Below are 24,582 nucleotides of genomic sequence, written 5' to 3'. Positions count from 1 at the left end.
CCACTTTTATATATTTAAAAAAATATGGATTTACCATACCTGAGTGTTCTTTGTGTGTCTTCAGGAGAGATAAAGAGGGACGAAATGTTGTACTAGGAATTCTTGCTCGGAAAATAATTGTGCTCCTTCAAGACTGTAATGGAACAGAAGGGGCTGGATTACATATTTTCTTCTTTCTTTAATTTCTGTATTGTCTAACGTGGTTCTTTATAATTCATTCGTTTACTCATTTAGTCTTTTATTTTATTTTTCTGTCACCTCGTTTATGTGAGTTATATTATGGCGGTGTGTGTGTGTGTGTGTGTGTGTGTGTGTGTGTGTGTGTGTGTGTGTGTGTGTGTGTGTGTGTGTGTGTACAGAAAGATGAAAAGCACATAGTTTTGTTGTTTTGATTTTCTTTTATTATTATTATTATTATTATTATTATTATTATTATTATTATTATTATTATTATTATTATTATTATTACTATTTTAATTGCTACTACTACTACTACTACTACTACTACTACTACTACTACTACTACTACTACTACTACTACTACTACTACTACTACTACTACTACTACTACCACTTTTGCTGCTGCTGCTGCTGCTGCTGCTGCTGCTGCTGCTGCTGCTGCTGCTGCTGCTGCTGCTGCTACTACTACTACTACTACTACTACTACTACTACTACTACTACTACTACTACTACTACTACTACTACTACTACTACTACTACTATTATTATTATTATTATTATTATTATTATTATTATTATTATTATTAGTGATGGTCTTGCCAGCACCAGCACCCTGGCGGATCCTCGGCGTCGTGGCCGCGGCGCCTTCAATCCTCTGCCCCCAAAAAGCAGGTGGTGGGGCGTGCGCGCCCGCGCTCCCACACACCAACGCCACCAGTAATATCAATTACACAAATTGTTCCAATGTTGAAACATTTTTTCCATTAGACTTTAAGCCACAGAGGAGCTGCGTCCTCGCGGAATATTAACGTGGCCAGAATTATCTATAGTAATTATTCCTTTATTCCACGGCGATTATCTCTACGGATGTATTATAATTTCCAAAAATGTTAACTTCCTCGTGGAGGCGTGTGAGTGCGTGGCCCGAAGGTCGCGCTGTTACCTGCCACACCCCCGCGCCCCAAGGCAAGGCAAGATCACACACTCTGTATTTGTATCACGTTCCTCCGTATTTTTTGGGCCAAGCGATATGATAACAGGCAGTGCTAATTAATTTACAAATGTGCCCTAACAAATTCAATTATTTTCTATTAGCTTGTCCAACTGCATATATTTCTATATCGATACATTGTCGTGTCATTTAAGATCCACGGCCCTGCAGAACGCGAGGCTGGCACATGCGGCGCGGGGGTAGTGCGGGGGAGTCCTGTCCCTGCGCCGCGCCTTCTGTGCCCGCCTGCCCCTTGCTGCCTCCCGCTCGCCGCCATCTGTACGCCTTGATTTATTTGTTTCAGCCATCAAATGTCACTGAAAGACTGAGGAAACGTATGAGTAGATAATTATGTCAAGGTGGTTGTCTGGTGGTGGTAGTGGTGGTGGTGGTGGTGGTGGTGGTGGTAGAGGATTCTCAAAGCACTAGTAGACTTGGCTCTTCGCCCCACGTTAGTCCTGCCCTCTCCTTTTGTTATTTATGTATTTGTAAACTCAACGCCTTAAATTTTCTTGTTTAGATGGTTTCCTTTCCTTCTTCCTCTTCCTTTGCACTGCCCACCAGCCCACATCAGACACCCGCCCCTTCCCTGCTGTCCTCCCGTCTCTCTCTCTCTGTGTGTGTGTGTGTGTGTGTGTGTGTGTGTGTGTGTGTGTGTGTGTGTGTGTGTGTGTGTGTGTGTGTGTGTGTGTGTGGGCCCGTCGCTCATACCTGCCAGCCTCCGACGGTCTGATTTAGAGCTCTCAGTAAGAAGCAAATAATGAGATATTTATTATAATATTCGTGTATTTTTATGCCGTGCCTGATGCTTGTCTAGAGAGAGAGAAAATCAGCGACCATTTTTTGCAGTTTTTATTTTCTGTAGTTCAGTGCGTCGTAAAATCAGTTATGTTTTTAATCTTTATTTGTATTAAATAATTAATTAACTAATTAATGAAATTAATTAATTAGTTTAAATATTTATTCATATATTTGTAGGAGGTTGTTTGGTGTAGTTGAACGCGTCCCCCAGAACACTCTGTGCGGGTCGCTCATGGCTCGCGGCTGCCTTGAGGCTTGCATGGCTTGGCGTCACCTCCTGCTGTCCCCGCCACGCCTCACGGCACCCCGCACACCCTGCCCTGCTTCCTGGCTGGTGGCCTCATGCCTTGTTGCTCTCACACACTCACTGTACACACACACACACACACACACACACACACACACACACACACACACACACACACACACACACACAGATATATATATATATATATATATATATATATATATATATATATATATATATATATATATATATATATATATATATATATATATATATATATATATATATATATATATATATATATATATATATATATATATATATATATATATGAAGACATTAAGACTTAGCCGAGCCGCACATGACCAGGTGATGTTTGGTAGCGACAGTAACTGAGGGTAATTTAGATTATGGTAGGACTTTATATCAAATTATTGCAAATTACATTTAGGCCCCGACCTTATCAATTTCAGAAATGAATGAAATTAACCTTACACACACTCACAATTTGCAGTTTCTTTTATATTAAATATATTTATATTTATTTTCGTGCACACGAGCAGCGGTGCATAATATTTGTGCTTGCTCTAAGGAGACATTTCCAGCGGTGTTGTCGTGACATTTCCTTGTAATCTCCATAATCCCCAACACTTTCCCCACAAGCGCGGCGGGAATAACCCATGAGGCTGCCGCCGCCTCTTCTTTATTATTCACTGTGTAGCTCGGTGTGGCAGAGAGCAAGGCGGGCTGCCCCTGGCGGGCTGCCCCGGGGTCACACGGGCGAGTGAGGTCAGGCAACTGTTTGCCTCATTAATCTTTCGCGTCATTATATACCAAGTGGAGCTGCTTTGCCTTGCCGCTAAGCCTGCGACGAGCACTGAGGCGTCCTGCTGAGTGTTGAAGGCAGGGGGGAGGGGGACCCAGTGTTGGCTGTAGCTGCACTGAAGGAGGCTCTAAATGTCCTTCACAGTGTGTGGCGTGAGTGTTGGCTGTAGCGGGCCTTACGCGGCCAGGGTGAGGACATGAGTGAAATAACAAAGCCTTTAGAGACAAAGACTTTCCTCCACGGCGTGTGTGTCACGTCAGGCAGGGAGTCTGTCTGTCCTGGGCAAAACAGTGAAGTGCAGGCCGCGTTGGTTCAAGAGATGATTAGTAATGTCTTGTGCTATTATTACATATACTCTATATTGCAATATATACAATTCGCTTATTTAGTTATCCTTTTTTGTTTAGTGTACATAGTGATTTACAAACCCCTATTCCCCTGTGTACATTATAAATGTAATTAAAATGAGTATGTAGTTGGCTTCCATGCACCTTGTAGATATATGGACCTTTGAATAATAATTTTACAATTATCGGCCAATGTTTGTACGAATATTCTGTTCACAAGAATGTTGTACACTTATTGGGACTCGAAATTCTGTATTTTTACACTCACATCTGCACTGAAAATCTCAGGTGTGTGTGTGTGTGTGTGTGTGTGCTCACCTCCGTGCCAGGCGGCGTCCCAGCGGTGATAGTCTGTGGTGGTGACGGGCCGCGTCTCACCAAGCAAAGGGTCTGTGTGTTTCACCTCGCTCATGGCATCTTTCGAACAGGAGATTAGAGAGTTTTCAGGCTGCCTGCCTCCTTCCCTCATTCGTGAAATGCCGGAGACATAATGTAGGATAGCTGAATATAATAAACAGAATACATAATCACTTGTAGGAATCGTACGCGACGCAACACTAAGTTTACCAATTGTAACGCTTGATTTCTCGATATGATTCGATATAATTCGATATAATTTCCATTTTCCTCCACTGACAGTCTTCTCTTTTTCCTCCAGGTACAGTGCCAATATTGAAGCAGTCTTTGGTGGCGGCCTGTAAAGCACCTCCTCTTGTTTGTCCCAAGGAGGAGGTGCCGTGAGATGCAGGAGCGTCGCCCTTTCCATGCTTTCCAGTAAGTGTGTGGTGGCATTGACCTGTAGATGTGCTAACCTGTGCTGGGATTCAGATATAGAAAGATCACTGTCTTCTGCTGCCTCAAGATGGAGAAACTTATTACTTTTACCATTCCTAAGCTAGTTTGCCGCATTCGTGAGTAGGAAATGAGATAGATAATTTTCTAGAGAGATAGTGTTTAAAGAGACCTCAAGAGTGAAAGATAAATACTTAGAGGGGTAGATATTTACCTAGAGACATTCGTAGATAAGTAACCAGAGGAATAGATATTTGATTAAAGATGAAGAGAGTTACACATAGAGAAAAATTGTTACGTAGAGCAATAAAAAAGGGACATAAAAAAATAGTGCGTGGAGAGATAAATAGGAACTTAGCCAGATAGTAAATACCTAGAGAAACGGCTAGATAGATAGAGGGATACCGAGAGAGACAGATAGATAACTAACCTGAAGAATATAAGCGCACATAAAAAGATGAATAGATAGATACAAATATGCACCTAAGTGAATGTGATAAGTACGTGGAGAAAGAGAGAAAAGGGAAGACACTCAACTGTACAAGAAAGAAAGGATAGGCACATAGAAAAAATAGATACAGTTAGATACCTAAATTAATATAATAAGTACTTCGAGAGAGAGAGAGAGAGAGAGAGAGAGAGAGAGAGAGAGAGAGAGAGAGAGAGAGAGAGAGAGAGAGAGTAAAGACAAGACACTCCATTGTTCAAGAAAGGAAGGCACACAGACGCGAAGTATGTAGGGCAGTAAAGCGACAAATTAGTTGGTGGAGGGAATTCATCTCTATTACGTTGCTCACAACTCATCAGCGTTGTATCCCTGACCGATTAGTGGCCGCAGCTTGCATATGCGTGACCGAAGCCTTCCCCGCCACCCCTCAGCCACGCTCCGTTCCACTTGAATGCTGAGTAAACAACAATTTTTATATATTTATTTATTAAACGTTACTGACTTGAGTCCTTTGTCCCACACACGCACGCACACACATGCACACTCACATGCAGACACAACCACACACAGCTACACACACACAGTCACGCACACACGTACACACACGACATAGCAATCTATATATAGCAGGCAAGGGCATTCCCCTCTTAAAAAAAATGATAATAAAAGAGAGAGAGGTGAGGTGGGGAGGAGAGCGACCCCGACCACAACACAGGGAAACCTTTTACTGCACACCCACACTTCCGGATGGGGCGCGGGGCTCTGGCGACCTTGAGACTGAGGGTAGTTTATGACGTAGGGGGAAGTGTGTGTGTGTGTGTGTCTGTGTGTATGTGTGTGTGTGTGTATGTGTGTGTGTGTAGGAGGGAGAGGGAGCATGGGAAAAAACTGTGTTGTGAATGAACCCACTTCCCTCCACACACACAGTACACACATGCACACGCCTTCCACTTCTTGACGGTGTGTGTGTGTGTGTGTGTGTGTGTGTGTGTGTGTGTGTGTGTGTGTGTGTGTGTGTGTGTGTGTGTGTGTGTGTGTTTGAACAATGGTAGCAAGGCAGGCGTGAGTTTAAAGTATTATTTTATTTCGCACGTGGGAGTCATGTGCGTGTGTGTGTGTACGTGTGTATGTGTTGTTGTTGTTGTGGCTTGTCATTTTATTGCCTCGCGATGTTTCCGTTAAGTGAGGGTAGTGATAGGGAAAAATGATGATGATGATGACGATGATGATAATGATGATGATGATAATAATAATAATAATAATAATAATAATAATAATAATAATAATAATAATAATAATAATAATAAATAATAATAATAAAAATATCAATCCATAATACGTACTCAATACATACATAAAACAGTACTTATTATTATTATTAGCGCCAAATTTTCCTTTCTTCCGTCCTTTCTTAAGCAACTGCTTGAGAATTCTTGCGATTGGTTACTAGAAGACGATGTTAATTTCTTCCTTGAGTTGCTGCCTGGGGATTTTTATGCCTTGTTTTGGGAACTCTGTCTTTGAAGTATTGTGTTTCCTTTGTGTTTTCCTTGGCAAATTGCTTGTGTTTTTTTTTTATTCAATTTATTTGTTTATGTATGTACTTATTTATTTTTGGCGTCCTTAGTATCTTAGTAAACACGTGACTAATTACACTGATCAGTTTAGGTTTACTAGGTGAAGATTTCATAATATTAACAACAGTCATTATTACCATTAACCTCATCGGCGCCAGGTGTACGCTTAATGTCACTCAATGCCCTGTTTCCATACTCCTTTCTTTCAGTCTTTAAAAATCCAGGAAGCAAACGATGGTGAATTTTCAAATTAGAAGAACCTTCAGTCTTTTCACCCTCTCCTGTTTTCTATAAGGTTTCTCCTGCCATGTTGTGACTTTCTTACTGTTTCCTTACCCTCCTCTGCTAGTCACCGAAATGTGCAGTCTTGTCGAAGCGAATATCCCCGTGATGAAGAAAGAGACGGACGGCGGAGGGAACAAAGCACAGTATTGTCTTCAGGATGAAACTCCACTTAGAGTAAAATAGAATTCATTGCAATAAATCAGTTGCATATGAAGATAATGAGGTTATCATAAAATATTGTAGAAGCATTTTCATTCAGCTTTTTCATCTATATTCTCTTTAATTCCCTTATTTCTTATTGGAGTTTTTGCCGTTACATTTTCTTTTTGTTGTTTTTTGCTGCGTCACACGACATGTAATGTATGAACGATGAATATGTGATAAATAGCGGCTTGGATATTGTGTAGTAATGTTATTTTTCCCAAAAATGAAACAATAAAGATGACCAGGCAGGGAAAGGTGAGCGGTCATGCAGAGAGACACACTTAAAATTGGGCTTCCTTCATATAAACACAGACTGCAATTTTTCATCATCAATTATTTACTCCAAGGTAAGGATTCACGCCGAGATATTAATTACCTGATGTTTTATGGATCAGGAGACAATGATAAATTATTACCACCTGCTTAACTTCAGCGACTGTCCGGTGTGCCCTTGCCTCTCCTCGCTACCTGCTGGGGGACTTGGCGGGGCACACCTGAGGACACTATTGCAAGAAATAATAGCATTATGATAAACTCCCCATTCCCTAACGAAATTTAACCTTATTTAAGATAGAAACATCATCACTATTTATTTATTTTGATGTATTTGTTTATTTATCATATTATATTTATTATCATTATTATTATCTTAGGAACCTTGTGGGTTGAAGGAGCTTGTGGGTTCGTGAGGGAAATTTACTTGCGAAAATTCACGGTAACTCTTTCAGGCGCGTCCAAGGTGCAGCGGAGGCTTCTCAAAATCTCGCGCCGCTTTAGTTTTAGTATTAGTGTTGCGGTGTGTCCTGCAATCTCTTAAAAGAATAGAGGATCCTTGCCTGGTACCGCGATGCATAGGTACGTGCTGCTGTTAGTGACCTGAGTACACGAGAATGACGGTAATGTAAAAAAAAAAAAAAATAATAATAATAATAATAAAATAATAAATAAATATATAAGAATAATAGAGAGGTAGATAAATAGATGGATGTAAATGTAAAAAGTCAATAGATACACTGATAGATGACGTTGCAGTTGCTTATGAAGGAAATGACGATAATATTAAAAAAATGTAAATAAGTAAAAAACGGTAATAAATAGGTAGATAAATAGATGGATATAAATATAAAGGTCAATAGATACATTGGTAGATGACGTTAAAATTGCTAATGAAGAGATTATAATTGAGCGCTTAATTTATGTATATAAACTAATACCAGGAAAATCGAGATTCATGAAGGAGAAGAGCAGGAAAGATACATGGAAGTGATCGCTCACCTCTGAGAATGAACTTTGTCTTCCTCCCTCAAACCTGATGTAGAATTACCGTCTTGAGTTCCTTTCTCTACATCTGTGGGCAAGTAAAGCTTATGAACAGAGAAAAGACGCCTTGCCAAAGATAGAAAGTAAATGGAAGAGCAAGACGACGTTGTGAAAGAGGAAGTAAATATTGGTGAGCATTCTTCAGCAAATATTTATCAAACCAGTCTTCAGGTGTTTCTTTCATACTTACTGGGAAGCAGGAATTTTATCATTGTAGGAAAAAGTGCCTTGCTAATGTGACAGGGTGAGTCAAAGAAGTGGAAGACGTTATGAGAAAAGGGAAAATTTATTCGAAGTTTCTCCCACAAATATGATGTTAATACTATAGTCTTCAGTTCCTGCCTTCATATTTGCAGGGAAACAAAAATCTTACAAGTCCAGAAGAGGCGCCTTACCACGATGACACTTAATGTTGATAAGCTTAAGACGTCATGAGGAAGGAGAAAAATATGATCGAGCTTTCTCTTATAAATATGATGTTTAATCGGTCTTGAGCTTCTTCATGTGTGTAAGGTAACCAGTACTTTCATCAGCGCAGGAAAAAATAGTCTTACCAAGATGAGACAGCTGAAAGACATTGTAGGAAAGGAGAAAATATTACCGAATTTTCTTGAAGAAATATAATTTAAGTACAGTCTTCAAGGTATTCATATTTGTAGGATAACCAGTAACTTTATCATCACAGAAAAGAAAAAAAATATGTATATATATAACGTCTTGCCAAGATGAGGCAGTAAGTGGAAGACATGAAGAAAAGAAAAAAAAAATATTGTCTTCCTCACACAAACTTGATATTAAACAGCAGTCGTCAGTTCCTTCAGAGTTGTAAGGTAGATAAAAAATAATTAGTGCAGAAAAGACACGCCTTATCAAGACGAGACGGTAGATAAACAGCTGGAGACATTATAGGAAAGGAGAGAAATATTATAGAAATCTCTCCTACAAAATATAATGTTGAAATAATCTTCAGTGCCTTCATAATTTTAAGATAACGATAGAGTCCACTCATAAAAATAAATAAATAAATAAATAAAAGAATCGTCTTGCCAGGATGAGACAATAGTTTAAGGAGTTGGCAGAAATCATGAAAGAGAAGAATATTATCACTCGTACAAATATGATAAATTTCACCCGTGAGGAAAGGAAAGGCTTGCCGGGATGAGACGGTGAGTTAACGATCTGGTGACACTGGAGATGCAAAGACACTTATCCTCTAATTTTGGATGATAAGAAAATAAATAAATAAAGAAAGAAAAATATCTTTAGGAATTGGCACCTCAGTGGACTTTTTTTTCTTTTTTTTAAGTTCTTTTGGATCTATAAGACCAGTGACCCTCTTGTATGAATAAAATGAAAGGAGAGGAGCATCAGTCAGAGCCTCGACGGTCCTCCTCGCCTCGTTTCCTGGCCAGACGGAAGCGCTGGTGGCCGCTCCTTCGCTGCCGCCTCGCCGCACGTCGCTCAAGACACGGAGACGCGCGCCCTCCCTCCCTCGCTGCCGCCACGCGATCATCATTGTTTCTTGACACATGTAATGATCGCATGCATGATTTTTTTTAACATTATGTTTTTCCTCTCAGCATGATCGTAATAAAATGGAAAATAAATTAATCGTAGTGATTATTATGGAGTGTAACGCAAATATATTGTGATGCTCTTTTGCTGCGAGCTGATGGATGTGATTGTGTGTCTGAGTCAGATTATTTTTTTATATATAAATTTTGCTTGTGCAGTGACGGGAAAACACTTGGCATATTTGTGTCACGGGTTGATGCGCTCCTTTGGCTCCATGCATTGATCTCCCTGATATATATATGATATTGTCAAGCTCATGTCGCACAGCTCATGTCTTCTGGAACTGAGGAGGAAATGAGGTACCATACTCCAAGGAAATGTGCATGAATAGATAACCAGATAGATGGATATTGATAGCAGTGTTGCAAACTATATCATACAGTCATTATTTAAAAGGACATCTTAATATTGTCTTATAAAAATGCAAGATTGATATAAGGTACAGTCCGGACATGTAGATGGATAGATAGATAGATTAACATTGGCCGCAGTATTACGAAATATATCATGTTGGCATTATTTGAAAAGACATCAGAGTACAAAGTCTTGAGCCAATGCAAAATAGATATAAAATACATCCATCAAAATTTCAATCTAACTTACAAAACATTTTAACAACGCACTACCAGGACAAAGAAGAAAAGATCATAAGTGCAAGAAGCCAGTAAATATATCCCTGTAAACATACCTACTTATACTCGACTATCCACAAATGCATCTAATCTTGTAATATTCCCTCTTGACTTAAAACTAACAACCGTCACCTTAGTAGCTGTAGTGTCCAAGCTGAGCATATATTTCATTCCCCTTGAGCCAGGAGACACAGAACGCAAGTATTTACCTGTGGCAAAGCAGGTCTTGGGTCTTGGCAGGTGGCGCGGTGATAATAATAATAACTTTGCTTCCCTCCTGAGATCAAGGCAGACGTTAAGATTGACTGATTCACTGATAAGTACAGTACTTCCTGGCGTCCCAAAAACGTGGTCATATGCCGCCCGAAATAAAAGTAGAAGTAGTCATACAATATCTAGATTAATGAGTAAACTAGGAGAATAAAATGAGACAAAATGATAAAGTATGAGATTTAAATAGATAAGAAATACAAGTCTTAGATGCAGCGATAGTCTTACTAAATAAAAATATTACCATACAAGTCAATGCAAGTAGTTATTCTGACATACTCATTGGTAGTGTTGTTCCTTCCTCCAAGCTTTTCTTTTCTTGGAACCTTCCTTTGCACAGAGTCTTTACAAGCGGTCCTACAAAGCGTGTGCATTTAGTGTTTATTGATAGGCGAATATAATCTTAAATTTCTTTCTTGTTATGAATGGAAGGAGTAATATGTACTTGCCTTGTGTTTTGAGTTTGGTTAACTTTCTGCCTCACATGTTAAAATTAGACGTTATTTTGGGACTCCATTGCCTTATATCAGGTCTTGTGGAGTCTTCACTAAGTATATCTTTATTTGCGGTGTTTAAGCGCAATTCTATGCATTCATGACGATTTGAACAATACTAGCGTCATTGGGAACTAGACATTTGGCATTGGGAAATAGAAAATGCCTTAAGATGGAAATAATATGCAGATAAATATAGAGAAAAATAGTTATCGTTTATTTGGTTTCATAAGTGATTACACTCACCTAGAAGTAGAACATGTGCAGGAAGATACAGAGAAAAAAATATTTGTTAACCAAGTGCCTGGCTCTGAGAAGTAGGAAATGCCCTAAGATGAGGAACTGTGCTGGTGAATATATAGGAAAAAAAAAATGTAATTCACCTGATTTGATAAGCCATCACATACTCACCTGGAAGAAGAAAATATGTAGGTAGATGTAGAGAAAAATATTCGTGCTTTATTTTATTTGATAAGCGCTCACACACTCATCTAGAAGAACATAAAATAAAATGGAGGAAGTATGCAGGTGGATGAGGGACAGAAAACTCATATATTTGATAAGCGAAAGGATACTCTTGAAGTTAACGTTTGGCTTGCTTACCTCTTCCAGACACGAAAAGCTCCATTACTAAAATCATGCCTGTGTCGTTGTGTGCAGACAGTAGAGAACCAGGCGCAGTGAGGACATCTTAGTAGCTTGTGACTTCCTGGTGATTAACAGATTGTAACTCTTAAGGTAGTTTACGGCTAATTGATTGTTTCTTGTTTCTTGCTCGTTATCTGTGTCTCTCTAATGGGCCAACGCTTCTTAATAACTTGTACTTTCTTGATAGTTATTAGCTTAGGATTTTGTGATGGTTTGCGGTTTATTGATAGTTAGTAGTTTGAAGTCTGATGATTTCCGATAGTCTTCTTGGTTTTGTAGTTGATTTGTGATATTTTTTCCTTTTGATAATGACATTTAGTGGATGCGTTGGTCTAAATTTTACTGTCTCACACCCTTCCTCTCCTTGCATATTTTTTTTTTTTTAGGATTTCTGTTACTGTTTTCTTATTTTTGCTTTTTCATAGTTTACAATTTGTGCATTATTTTATTTCCTTTTCCTTTTAGTACATGATACTTTGTGGCTGCGTAGGTCTTAATCTTCGTATCCTTTCTCTCAAGAACCTAGCACCATGTTTCTGAAATTCACACAATGATGCTTGAGTGCTTACGGTGGCTGTGAAAAGACTACACTTGCTTCTCTCCTAACTACCTAAAGATCACGAACTATATAGTTTTTACCCTTCTCTTAGGAGTGATTGTGAAAGACTTTGTTTACTTTTGACTATCTCAAGTTCATGAATTACTTGTACACTTCATATCTTCCTATAGGATCAGCAGGAAAACATTACAGTTATATGGCACTCATTGCAACACCGCCGGACCATAACATATCCGTATCGTTTGTTCCGGCTGTATGTGCAATTCTCGATGGCCTGTTAGTAAATGTTGAAAGCCGGCATGACATATATTTTGTAATACTGTAATAAATATGTTCATAACCGTCCCATTTTTTTTTGTCTGTCTGTCTGTCGATCTATCTGTGTCTGCGTATCTATCTGTCTCTGTGTTTCTGTCAGTTTATCTATCTCTTTATCTATTTATCTACCTATTTCTATTTATCTATCTATTTGTCTGTCTCTCTGTGTGTCTACCAATCTGTCTTTCCTATTCTTTCTTTATTTATTTCACTATTTCCTTCTCTGAGATTATGTTACAGATTGGCACGAAATTGATTCATTGCAATAGTTAAGTCTAAGAAAGTAATACTTGTGGACAGATATCTAAAGAAAATAATAAAAATATCTTGTCTTTTGTGGCTTGTCTTTCTTCTGTTCTGCTTACATGTGGTGACAAGTGTATATTAATGCATAAGAATATACTGATAGGTGCATGTAATTTATAATGACTCATATTCGCTGTTTTGATGTCAATATTATGATCTCATTAATACCATCGCCACCGCCATCACCACCACCAACACATACCACCATCCTCACCAACATGACCAACACTAACACCACCACCACCACCAGCACCATTACTACCACCACCACCACCACCACCACCACCACCACCACCAACAACAACAACAACAACAACAACAACAATAACAAGACCAACAAGAACAACATTACAACCACCTACATAAATGTCTTGAAACTTTCCTCTCCTCCACCATCACCACCATAACCACCACCACCACCACCACCACCACCACCAACAACACCAACAACAACAACAACAACAACAACAACAACAATAACAATAACACCATCACCACCACCACCACCACCTATACAACTGTCATCACCATCAGCACGGCGCCATCACCATCATTACACACACCTACGTAGATCTCAGTGTCACCAGACCTCAACAGGCGAGGAAACGCATCACCAACCATTTTTTGTGCTCTAATGCAATGGAACGTTGATGGGGTGAAGGCATTTTGTGTGCTTGGCGAGAGGAACAAGACAGTGAGGTTGTTGGGACAGGTGGATGTCCCATGACGCACCTGGCGGCCACATAACTAATTTTGGTCTCGGGACTCGGGCCGTGTAGAGGTGTGTTAATCAAGCACATTTTTTGCGGCGGGTCGGAGGGTGGCAGGCAAACGTCGTAAGTTTAGCTTCAAAGGGAAAGTGATGCTTGGTGTGAACAGGACTCTCGTTTGCACTGTTCAAACTGGTACAGCCTCCGCTTGCTCCTCCTGTGTGTGTGTGTGTGTGAGAGAGAGAGAGAGAGAGAGAGAGAGAGAGAGAGAGAGAGAGAGAGAGAGAGAGAGAGAGAGAGAGAGAGAGAGAGAGAGAGAAAGGAACACACACACACACACACACACACACACACACACACACACACACACACACACACACACACACACACACACACACACACACACACACACACACACACACATACAAACACACACACACACACACACACACACAAACACACACACACACACACACACACACACACACACACACACACACACACACATACAAACACACACACACACACATACAAACACACACACACACACACACACACACACACACACACACACACACACACACACACACACACACACACACACACACACACACATACAAACACACACACACACACACACAGGTGTTATGCAGCGCTGAAGGGTGAGTTAGCCATAAGCGTGTCCGTCTCAGTATTCAGGCCTGCAGCACTAGCCAGGCAGTATGTTTAGCGTGAAGGTATGGCGCTGAAACACATCCGTATCGTTATGCATATTTACTCGGGGCGTTAAGGCGAAAATGTTACCTAGTTACTTGTTACCTGTACGCTTACTCTTCCTTTACGTGATGCTAAACCCGCCCCGCCTGCCCTGCCCGCCCGCACCGCCCAGCCCCGCCCTTCACGCCCTGTTATCATCCCTCTCACTACTGCAGGGGTGAGGGAGGGGCTGCTGGGAGTCTCCTCGCGCTCCGTAACGCTACACACGAGGCAGCAGAAAGCGAGTGTCCCCATAAATTATTAACAGTAGCAAGTATATATTGGTTATCGCTCTGCATGGTAATCTGGTTCACACATCATGCGCGTTACTGTGTCATGAGTTGTTGGTATAATTACTCTTTGATGGCCTCTGCTTATCGTAATATGGCCATTAACTTACGGCTGTCAAAGAAGGGTTAATAATTTCAGGCTTATTCGTGATGAGTATTCGATGCGCGGCTGCAAGGGAGAGACAGGCCAGTGAGTTAAGTCTAAGGTGGAGTGTGTTGGCTAAATTTGTCCACTCATTTTCCTTCATTTACTTTGTCAGGAAACTCAAATATTGCCTAATTATATAAACGTACTTCATGTATATTTTTCTAATAATGTACTTGCCTCATTGATGCGAACTTGCTGGCTTGCGTGAGCCTTATTGGGGGGTAGTGAGTGGCATGGTGCAGTGTGGGCATGGGCAGAGGTGCAGCGGGCATTGGTGTGGCATGGGGTGGCGGTGTGCTGCGGCTTCAGGTGTATGTGAGAATATCACCTCACAGTGTGCTGGTTCAGATGACTTGTGGGTATATTACAAAAAACACCAGGAGTTGGTGGTGGAGGAATTAGGAAAGTTCCGTACAGTCCCTAAAAGCCTCGGATTAGTTGCAGTGTGTGTGTGTGTGTGTGTGTGTGTGTGTGTGTGTGTGTGTGTGTGTGTGTGTGTGTGTGTGTGTGTGTGTGTGTGTGTGTGTGTGTATCTATGTAAATATATATATATATATATATATATATATATATATATATATATATATATATATATATATATATATATATATATATATATATATATATATATATGTATGTGTGTGTGTGTGTGTGTGTGTGTGTGTGTGTAATTCCCAATTTTTTATGAAGATCCATTTCATTGAAGGATCGCACCGCACCTCATTAGACAAATAATTCCAACAAAAATATGCTGTTTCCAACGGTGTTGGTGACCTTGCAAGGCACGCTGAATGATATAGAACATTCTCACCAGCAGCTATTGTTGTGTAGCCACAGACCACAATAAACAGTTCCAGGAAGTTTCTTTGAATATCTGTAGCAATGCAACAGTGACGCGCGGCACACACTGGACTGACGGGCAGGAAGGCTGCTATTATCAAATTAATTTTAAAGCGTGCGTGATGTAAAGTATATGTCTGCATGCTATAACAATTATCAAGTAAAGTGGCTTCCATTATATATATATATATATATATATATATATATATATATATATATATATATATATATATATATATATATATATATATATATATATATATATATATATATATATATATATTTATTTATTTATTTATTTATTTGTGCATTCATTGTCAGTTATGGTAGTGTTTTCTTTTAATTAAAGTTCCAGCAATGTATAATATTACTTTTCATAATGAAGAAAACATGTAATTCTTTATATTTAGGAAGGTTTTTACGCTGTGCAACTGATTGCTTAGAATTACTCCGTTACGCGCCTTTTATTGGCGTTGTAAAAAAAGATGTCAATAAAAACATATCTGGGGTGTAAGTGATAGGTTTGTGTAGGACGCTTCAGCAGTAATCGAAAAAACGTGTTGGACATACATGAAAAACTGGTGTTGCTTCAGAGACACTTTGCGCTGGACGGCAACACGGGCAGGACACCGCCGGCCCGCGCACCATTCCACCAATCGCGGCTACAACTGCACCTGAAACGGGCTGAACTTGTAAACATCAGAGGCATTCTTCCCTTGAGGATGCCGGCTAAACTGACAAATCAAAATAACAAACGTCGGTTCCGCCATTCTCCGTTCTAATCTTTTAATTCACTAATCTAACTGTCGGTTCTCAGGGCAAGCTCGCTTACACACCGCCTCGTGTAACCTTCCGTGTCAAACCGACAGCCGCAAGTGTGTTTGTAGGGTGAGGGCACTTTCAGGGAGAAATAAAGAAAAAAAAAATCTTTCTGAAAAGGAGGCTTTCTTTCCACTTTTTTATAATTTTCCATTTTATTTTTCATTATTGTTCTCTTCTTTCATTTGGTCATTTTCCTAGTGAGCGCTGCAGTTCACGAAATTCACGTCGAAATTACTGCGAAGAAAAAGTTGCGAAATTAGTGATCTTAAACAGCAAGTGAATATTTTAATTACAAGTGTCTCGGGTCTGTCATTACCAAGGCCGTCATTATGTATTATTATAGAGCCACTTACATCATGCCTCCCACCACCTCCCAAGCTGATAATTGGCCTTCATAATCGGTCACTATCATTATCAGCTTGGCAGCCGCTTTGAGCTTCCTCCTCGCTACGCTCCCCTCAAAGTAGTGATGCTTGCGATAACCTGCCTGAGTACTTTGAAGTCATTAGAAGTGATGGTGCGACTAAGCTTCCATTGATAATAATAATGCAAGTTGTAGTAATAATAGAATTACTACCATTCATAAAGTCAGGTAGTAGCTAATGAATGTAAAAAGGTCATTGGGTATAAAATAGAGAAGGAAAGAGAATATAAGGTGAAACAAATTATATGAGGAAGAGGATGAAGATGGCTTTGAATGAGGAATAAGAGAAGAAAGGCAAGATGAAAGAAGCGAAAAAGCAACCTAAATATCAAACAAAAGAACATAAATAACACAACAAAAGCGTAAGGTGTTGCCAAGTTTATGAAGAGAGCTATTTAGAAAACCATACACACTGAGGGCTCCTCTCATTCACCCAATCCTTCCCTGTTTCTGTAGAAGGCCAAGAGTTATCGAAGGCTCCTCTTATTTATGCATTCCTTCCCTGTATCTGTAGAGGACCAAGAGAAAATGAAGTCCCCTCTTATTTATACATTCCATCCCTTTATCTGCAGAAGACCAAGGGATACCGAAGGCTCCTCTTGCTTATCCAATGGCTCCCTGTGTCTGTAGAAGGCCAGAGTGGTGCTAGAATGCCAAGGGTAGAGCAGGCTGTCCGTAGTCATCCTCCTCCCTCATTCTCGCGTTGACGCCCCGCCTCGTAATGGCCTGCGATGGTCCTCCTTGAAGCCTGACAAGCCAGACGAGCCCTCGCGCCCAGCAGTAAGTCGCTAATTAATTTGTTCACCATTTCCTCCCGGCGTGGCGAGTGGCGGTGAAGTGGCGAGGTCCCGAGCGGCATGAGACTGGCTGGTGGCGCTGGTGGTGGTAGTGGTGGTGGTGGTGGTGGTGGTCGGGCCGTCACTGCCTCAATGGGTCGCGATGGATACACCAGTCAATAAATGTTGCGGTCATTAAGTATTATTGTAACATTCGCCTACATTCGCAAATTAATGTTTCCACTATGACAAAAGCGTTATTTTCAGTCAATTCAGATTGGCTCAAATCCTCTCCAAGAATCGCTTTTGACCATACAAGAGTAAAACATTTTCATGGCTTTTAACAATATTTGATTTATTTATAATGGTTTTATAGTATAGGATTCTCCTCCCTACCTGGCCTGGGGAACGCATGTCATGCTCGCTAAATCGAGAACGCAATATTTTCCTGCCAATAGGCCCACGCATATTCAGTGTTGGTGTGGCCGGGGGAGCGGGCGACACTGTGGTCCACGTGTGAAGCCAATCGTCAGCTCCGAGCGTGAACGACCCTCCGTCGGCCCCGGGTGGTTGCTCGTTACGTCAGGAAACTCCCCCGGGGGCGAGTCGGGGCCGCTCCCGCCAGAAGCGAGTGTTTGTTGTGTGTGAGTGCTGCACGGCTTTGTCTCGGCACGACCCGTGTGCTCGTGCGGCTGCTGAGGGCGACGCTGACGGGATGGCGCGGCAGCCTGTGAGCCGTGCGGCGGACACCCGGGGGTCTCATCCACGCCCTGGGGGATTGGAGTTTGCCGGATTAGAGTCAGATATGACCACAGGGATATTGAGGCACAGAATCATGTTTGGTTTGTTAAAGAGTAAGTATGGCGGAGGCAGCCAGCAAGGGGAGCTGCCCGGCGTGTCAGCCACAGGGCGGGGCGCGGGGCTCCGGCGGGAAGGCTTGCTGCCTCTCCCGCTCACGCACACGCAATCTCTCTCTCTCTCTCTCTCTCTCTCTCTCTCTCTCTCTCTCTCTCTCTCTCTCTCTCTCTCTCTCTCTCTCTCTCTCACACACACACACACACACACACACACACACACACACACACACACACACACACACACACACACACACACACACACACACACACACACACACACACACACACACACACACACACACACACACACACGCACGCACGCGCACGCACACGGGAAGCACTCACACACACTCCAGGTGAAGACACTCAGCAAAAAATATATTTTCTCCACACTAAGCATTTATTTCTTGTGTTATTGTATGGCGTGTTCGCCTCAGCACGATGGGGGTCATATGTGTATTTGAGGAACCTGCAGTAAAATTATGTAAACTTGTACCAGAAGTGTGTGTGTGTGTGTGTGTGTGTGTGTGTGTGTGTGTGTGTGTGTGTGTGTGTGTGTGTGTGTGCGTGTGTGTGTGTGTGTATGTATATATATATATATATATATATATATATATATATATATATATATATATATATATATATATATATATATATATATATATATATATATATATATATATATATATATATGAAATAGAGATATTCAGATATTCTCCTGATACGCGTAGGTTTGTATAATTTTGCTGAATTCTGCTGCAGAAAAAGGTCTTCAAATACATGTATAATTTTTAGAGAGCGAGAGAGAGAGAGAGAGAGAGAGAGAGAGAGAGAGAGAGAGAGAGAGAGAGAGAGAATAAACAATAGAGATGCGCAGGCGCATATTTTAACTCCTAAACACAGTACATTTTTCTTTATCAGAGAGAGAGCGAAAAAGGAAAAAAGATAGATAGATAGATAGATAGATACAAATAGGTAGGTAGATAAATAGATTGAGAGATAGATAAATAGAGAGAGAGAGAGAGAGAGAGAGAGAGAGAGAGAGAGAGAGAGAGAGAGAGAGAGAGAGAGAGAGAGAGAGAGAGAGAGAGAGAGAGACCCTTTGTGTTTAGGAGAGGAGTCAGGCAAGGGGTCAGGATGTGGAGGTCTTCAGGATAAGATTCAGGATAAGGAAGCCTTGCATTACTTGTGAATATTAGCTTTAGTTTAATTTTAAAGTCTTAGAATAAATCTGTAGAGCAATGGAGACCTTTTAATTTGAAGTTTATTATTGTCTTCATTGTTATTTTTAAGACTATATATTGCTTTCTTATGCTTCCCAAGACGTGGACTCCTTCAAGGTAAAAGTCTTAGGTTATCTCAAAGACCACAAAGGGTTTCCGTGTTGAGGGCATTCCTTGTGCTTCCTTCATCTGGCGGCGTCTTGCAGGTCTTCTCTTCCCTTTGCTGCTTCACTTTGTCGGACTCGATTCGTTTCCATGTGTTTGAAATAAGCCATCATCCTATTGCGGGGCGTCGCTTGGGACTCTGAGTTAATGTAATTTCTTTTTCAAAGTAGAAATTTTCAAACCTAGAAATGTTTTTATGAAAGAATCGGTGGGATTGATCTCGGCGCCACGGTAAAAGTTGGGACCATCTGGATAACATGGAGTGCCGCCTCACGCTCCGCGGCTCCCTAGCGACACGCCGCTGATGAGGCGCCCCCGCGACACGAGCCTTGCTGCCCCGCGTCCGCTGCCCGCAGTCTTGGGCCAGAGAGTTTGCTGCTGCTGGTCGGGTGAGGAGCGGCTGGTGGGGGGCGGGGCTCCCCGTGGGGGATTACGTTCAGTTCGGGCACACTTTTCTGAACGCTATTCTTCGTCCTGCGTATTTTATGAGTCCATTTTATTAGGATTTATTTTATCTTTGGGTCTCAGAACGATCCACAGCTAAATTTTCTGCCAACCGTTCAGAGCCTTTCTTTAGAAACTGAAGAACTGTGTTTTGTTACGAATAAAGAATGTTCTTGATTAATATTCAGGCAAGCCTCAAATATTATATTATATTATATTATATATATATATATATATATATATATATATATATATATATATATATATATATATATATATATATATATATATATATATATATATATATATATATATAATCTTAACTCGAACGGACAAATAGATTATGTGTCTTTCATCTTATAATTATGAGTACAAAAGATTACATGAGCGAGGGTGTGAGCGCCTCGGTTCCCGCCGTGGAGACAGGCGAGAGGCGTCGGGCGGGAGAGGCCGGGAGGCTGCATGGCTCGGGCGGCACAAGCAGAATAGCCAAGCAACCTTGTGCACCATCTGTCGGGCCCCACATGTTTCTTTCATGGCAGAGAGGGCGGGGCAGAGCGGGGCAGGGTGGGGGGCAGGGGCATGGAGGAAGGCAGGGCGGGAGGGATTCTGGAAGGAAAATATACAAGCTCTTGGGGTTTTGCTCCTGTCGGCGAGGATTAAGGGACGGAGACGAGTGACGGCGGGGCGTGGCGTCCTCTCCAGTGATAGTAGCTTGGTGCAACAAAATCACCGCTGCTTAGGTATCATGATGACATGGCGCTCCCTAGTCTTCATGATCCCGGACACGAGTCATGGCAACATTAGTTAAGGAAGATTAATTGACTTGTATTTTTTTTGTTTAATTATTATGAATTTTCCTTATTGATCTGATGCACTGGCAGCTTCTTAAGTTATTGTTTCTCATTTTTTTTATTTATTTATTTATTTATTTCACCATCATGTTCTCCTGTGATGCAAAAAAGCCTAAAGAGATTGCTGAAACTTTTACCTCTACTTTGAATTCATTGCAAGAAAGTCCCTCTGTTTTTAGTCGCCATTGAAAGCAGACACTCAATTCAAATATTATCGACTACCAGACAAGAACCGTCTCTTTCACACATGAGCACAATTCTCGAAGACATTCAGAACCACTATAGAAACTTACTAGCAGAAACTATTGTCGCATTTATCCATCATAACGTTTATGTAAGGAAGGGGTACCGAGAGATGATAAGGAAAGAAGCACCTGAAGGATTACTGTTCAAAACTCAACCCAAACAGAGGCCTTATGAACCTCCTGATGGAGAGGTGGAGGCGTGCATCCATGGCTTCCTTTCGAAAAATGCCAAATGACTCACCGGCAACAAACACGTGCTTGGTAAAGGTGGCGGGAATTTTTCATGGATCGCTTGCATTGTGTCAATTGTCTCAGTGCCACAAAGGATCGTGTTGGCAATGAGAAGTTGAGTGCTTCTTATTTTCTCCTGCCGTCCACACATTGGCGGAGTGAGCGGCTGTACGAAGAAGTCACCTGGACATCTTTCACGACAAAAGTACAGTATAGAAATGAGACACAGGGCAGACCAACGACTATGGCATATTTTACACTAAATTTTACACTGAGAGGGCGCATCCCGAAGCCTGGACTACAATACATCAGCAGTTAATAGACAGAAGGTAACATGTCATCCATTCAGGAGAAAAAAAAAATCACACATCACAGATTGAGAAAATAAAGTGCATTACTTCACAAATAAGCTGAAGTACACCCCCACCATGCAGCTCAGCAGGTGGTGTAGTGCTGAGTGAGTGCAGGGCAGGAGAAGGTCAGCACGTCATGTGCGAGCTTAGTAAAATTTTTAAAGAAATTATTAACATGCATTTGAGCGTGATGCAAGGTGTTTGTAATGTGAGAATAATGAAATGAGGACTTCCCTGTTTTTATTGTATTTTCTTACAGTGTCACTTCTTCTTTTAAATATTATGTATGTAGATAGAGACAGACAGGTAGTTAGATAGATACAAAACTAGATAGACAGATACAGCTGAATATGTAAATACTATAATAGATATATGTTACGAATCCAGGAAAACTAACGCAAAATTGACCCCATAAATGCATGGTTTTCGGCGGAGAAAGCTGACAAAAGTAGGAAATAATATTACGTCCATATAATGCTTATTTTTTTTATCCGTATAGTCTGGTAATCCATGACTGCCACGCCTGAATTGGAAAACGTTGTATTTTGTGAAGAATGCGTGAAGCACTCTGACAGTTCGCCATGGCTTGGACGGGCATCAGAAATTTACGATCATAAATATGCGTGTTAGTACAGATGTTAGTAAGCACGTGTGTCTTGCGGTACTTTTTCTCTGCTAGTTTGTTTTTATTACTTTTCGCCGGCTTATTTACTGTTGCTCATGTCCCAGCATCGTCTTTTGGTATTTTTCTTGATAATAAAGTAAAAAAATTTATGTAAAGAGCATAGATTCATCGTGTGTGGTGGCCATTTATCTCCTGAAGCTTATAGGATGGAATTCGCTCACAAGATATTTTGAAAGTTTTCCCATAATCATTCACCATCCCTACATTAAAAAAAAAGAAAGTTGAACAATAGATCAAGGAACAGTCATATTACAACGCCAATCTCTTCTTATTCTAGCACAGGACAGAAACACATAGGCATATCACAACACCAGCCTCCTCTCATTCTATTACAGCGTAGTTAACCTCATTTATTATAAACCTTAGAAAGCCTCAAGGTATGTATCCTATCCTGCATGAAGAACAAGTATGCTTTCCCTCAAATATAATTAATTTCAAAGTGAAGGATAAATCTTTGAGAAGGAGTCATGACCGGCGGCCTCTAGTCTCCGTCTTTACCTTCTTAATTCCTGATCCCAAATATATGTACTCAGAAAAGCCCCTAGATGCGTTTCGTAGCATGCATCCACTCAGACATACTATTATTGCTAGCGAGGGAAGGATTAGTCTGTGAGGAAACGTCATGAGCGGCGGTCTCTTATTATCTGTCTTTGCTTCCTTCATATGTTATTCCAAAGACGTGTTTTCTTTATTTATATTTTTATTTTCTGTGTTGTTTTTGTGTAAAGAAAACTGTTCAGTGTCTGTAAATACATTCTTACATAAAAAAATAAAATAAATTAATAAATAAAATAAATAAATAAAACCGCTTCATTGCCGCTCTCCGATAAGGGAGTAGAAAAGTCTGATTAATCAACTAACTTCTTGATGTCTTCATACTCTTCTCATAGAATAGGGACTCACCCAGCATCCTCAGACGCATACTCACCGCGTCGCCTTGCTTGTCGCCATTGTAACTCAGCAATACATGACCGCGTTTATTAAGAAGCTGAGTTATTCTTAATCTCTGGCACAGGACGGGTCATTTACACAACATCCTTGGTAACGCAGGTCTTATATTCCTTTACGAGTTTTAGTTGGTATTGTAATTGGCCTACCGACCTGCCTTAGTGGTGACCTAAGGGAGCAGGAAAGTTGTCTTGCATATGTTTGTTAATACTGCTGATGGATGGAATAGACTCAGTAGTCATGTTGTTAGTGTAAAGTCAGTAGGGAGCTTTAAAGGAAGATTAATTATATTTATAGTGATATCGTGATTGGAGAGACGTTATTTTTTTTTTTTCTACGTAATATGGAATCTGGCAACGACATAAAAAAACAATAAAATAATAAATAAAATAGATAAGTAAATAGACTGATAAATAGATAAGTAAATAAATAAAACTCACTGAAAATCCCAGTTACAAATCATAACTGTCAGAAAGAATAAAAAAAAAAAAAAAAATACGAGATATCCCTTGAATTGGTCTTGATCTTCCACCCCAAAGACGGCTTATTGGCTCATTCACGTAACACCATTGGTTACACAGTGCATTGATTCTCCCTGCCACTTTCTCTGCAGCACTTTAGTCTATAAGATATAATGCCCTCTTAGAATAATGCATCGCCACATAAGAAAAGACTAAATCAAATAACTTTGTCAATTTTAGTACATTTAATATATGCAAGATCAAATCCTCATCTGCACTATACACTTCCTTATAGAAATACAAGTTATCAATACAAAGTTATCCTGTGATGGCGGTGGGCAAGGACACTGAGAATACAAGGCCTGGAATATATGAGAGTGCTTACCTTCCCCCATCCGCCATTTTCTTGTACCCAATTCCTCATATATTTTTTTTTGGCATCATACAAGGCGACATTCCGGATGAGTTTTGCTTTCTGTTCTCATCATGCTGCCTGCCGTTCCTTTCACAGCTTCAGAAGGCAGCATGT

General features: G+C 40.6%; 1 long non-coding RNA gene across 4 annotated transcripts in view; it reads left to right on the top strand.

The window, feature by feature from the left end:
- The window catches only part of LOC135109251 (uncharacterized), a 128,784-nt gene that overhangs the window by 42,290 nt on the left and 61,912 nt on the right, over positions 1 to 24,582 (top strand). For all 4 annotated transcript variants that reach the window (XR_010272626.1, XR_010272625.1, XR_010272628.1 and 1 more), the window contains exon 2: positions 4,052 to 4,167. This is a non-coding gene — a long non-coding RNA (uncharacterized LOC135109251). The remainder of the gene's footprint in view (positions 1 to 4,051; positions 4,168 to 24,582) is intronic.

The sequence above is a fragment of the Scylla paramamosain genome, chromosome 18 (genome assembly GCF_035594125.1).
Source record: "Scylla paramamosain isolate STU-SP2022 chromosome 18, ASM3559412v1, whole genome shotgun sequence".
Classification (NCBI taxonomy): Eukaryota; Metazoa; Arthropoda; class Malacostraca; order Decapoda; family Portunidae; genus Scylla; species Scylla paramamosain.
The sequence above is the reverse complement of the archived record's forward strand: the minus strand, read 5'-3'. Positions and strand labels throughout refer to the sequence as shown.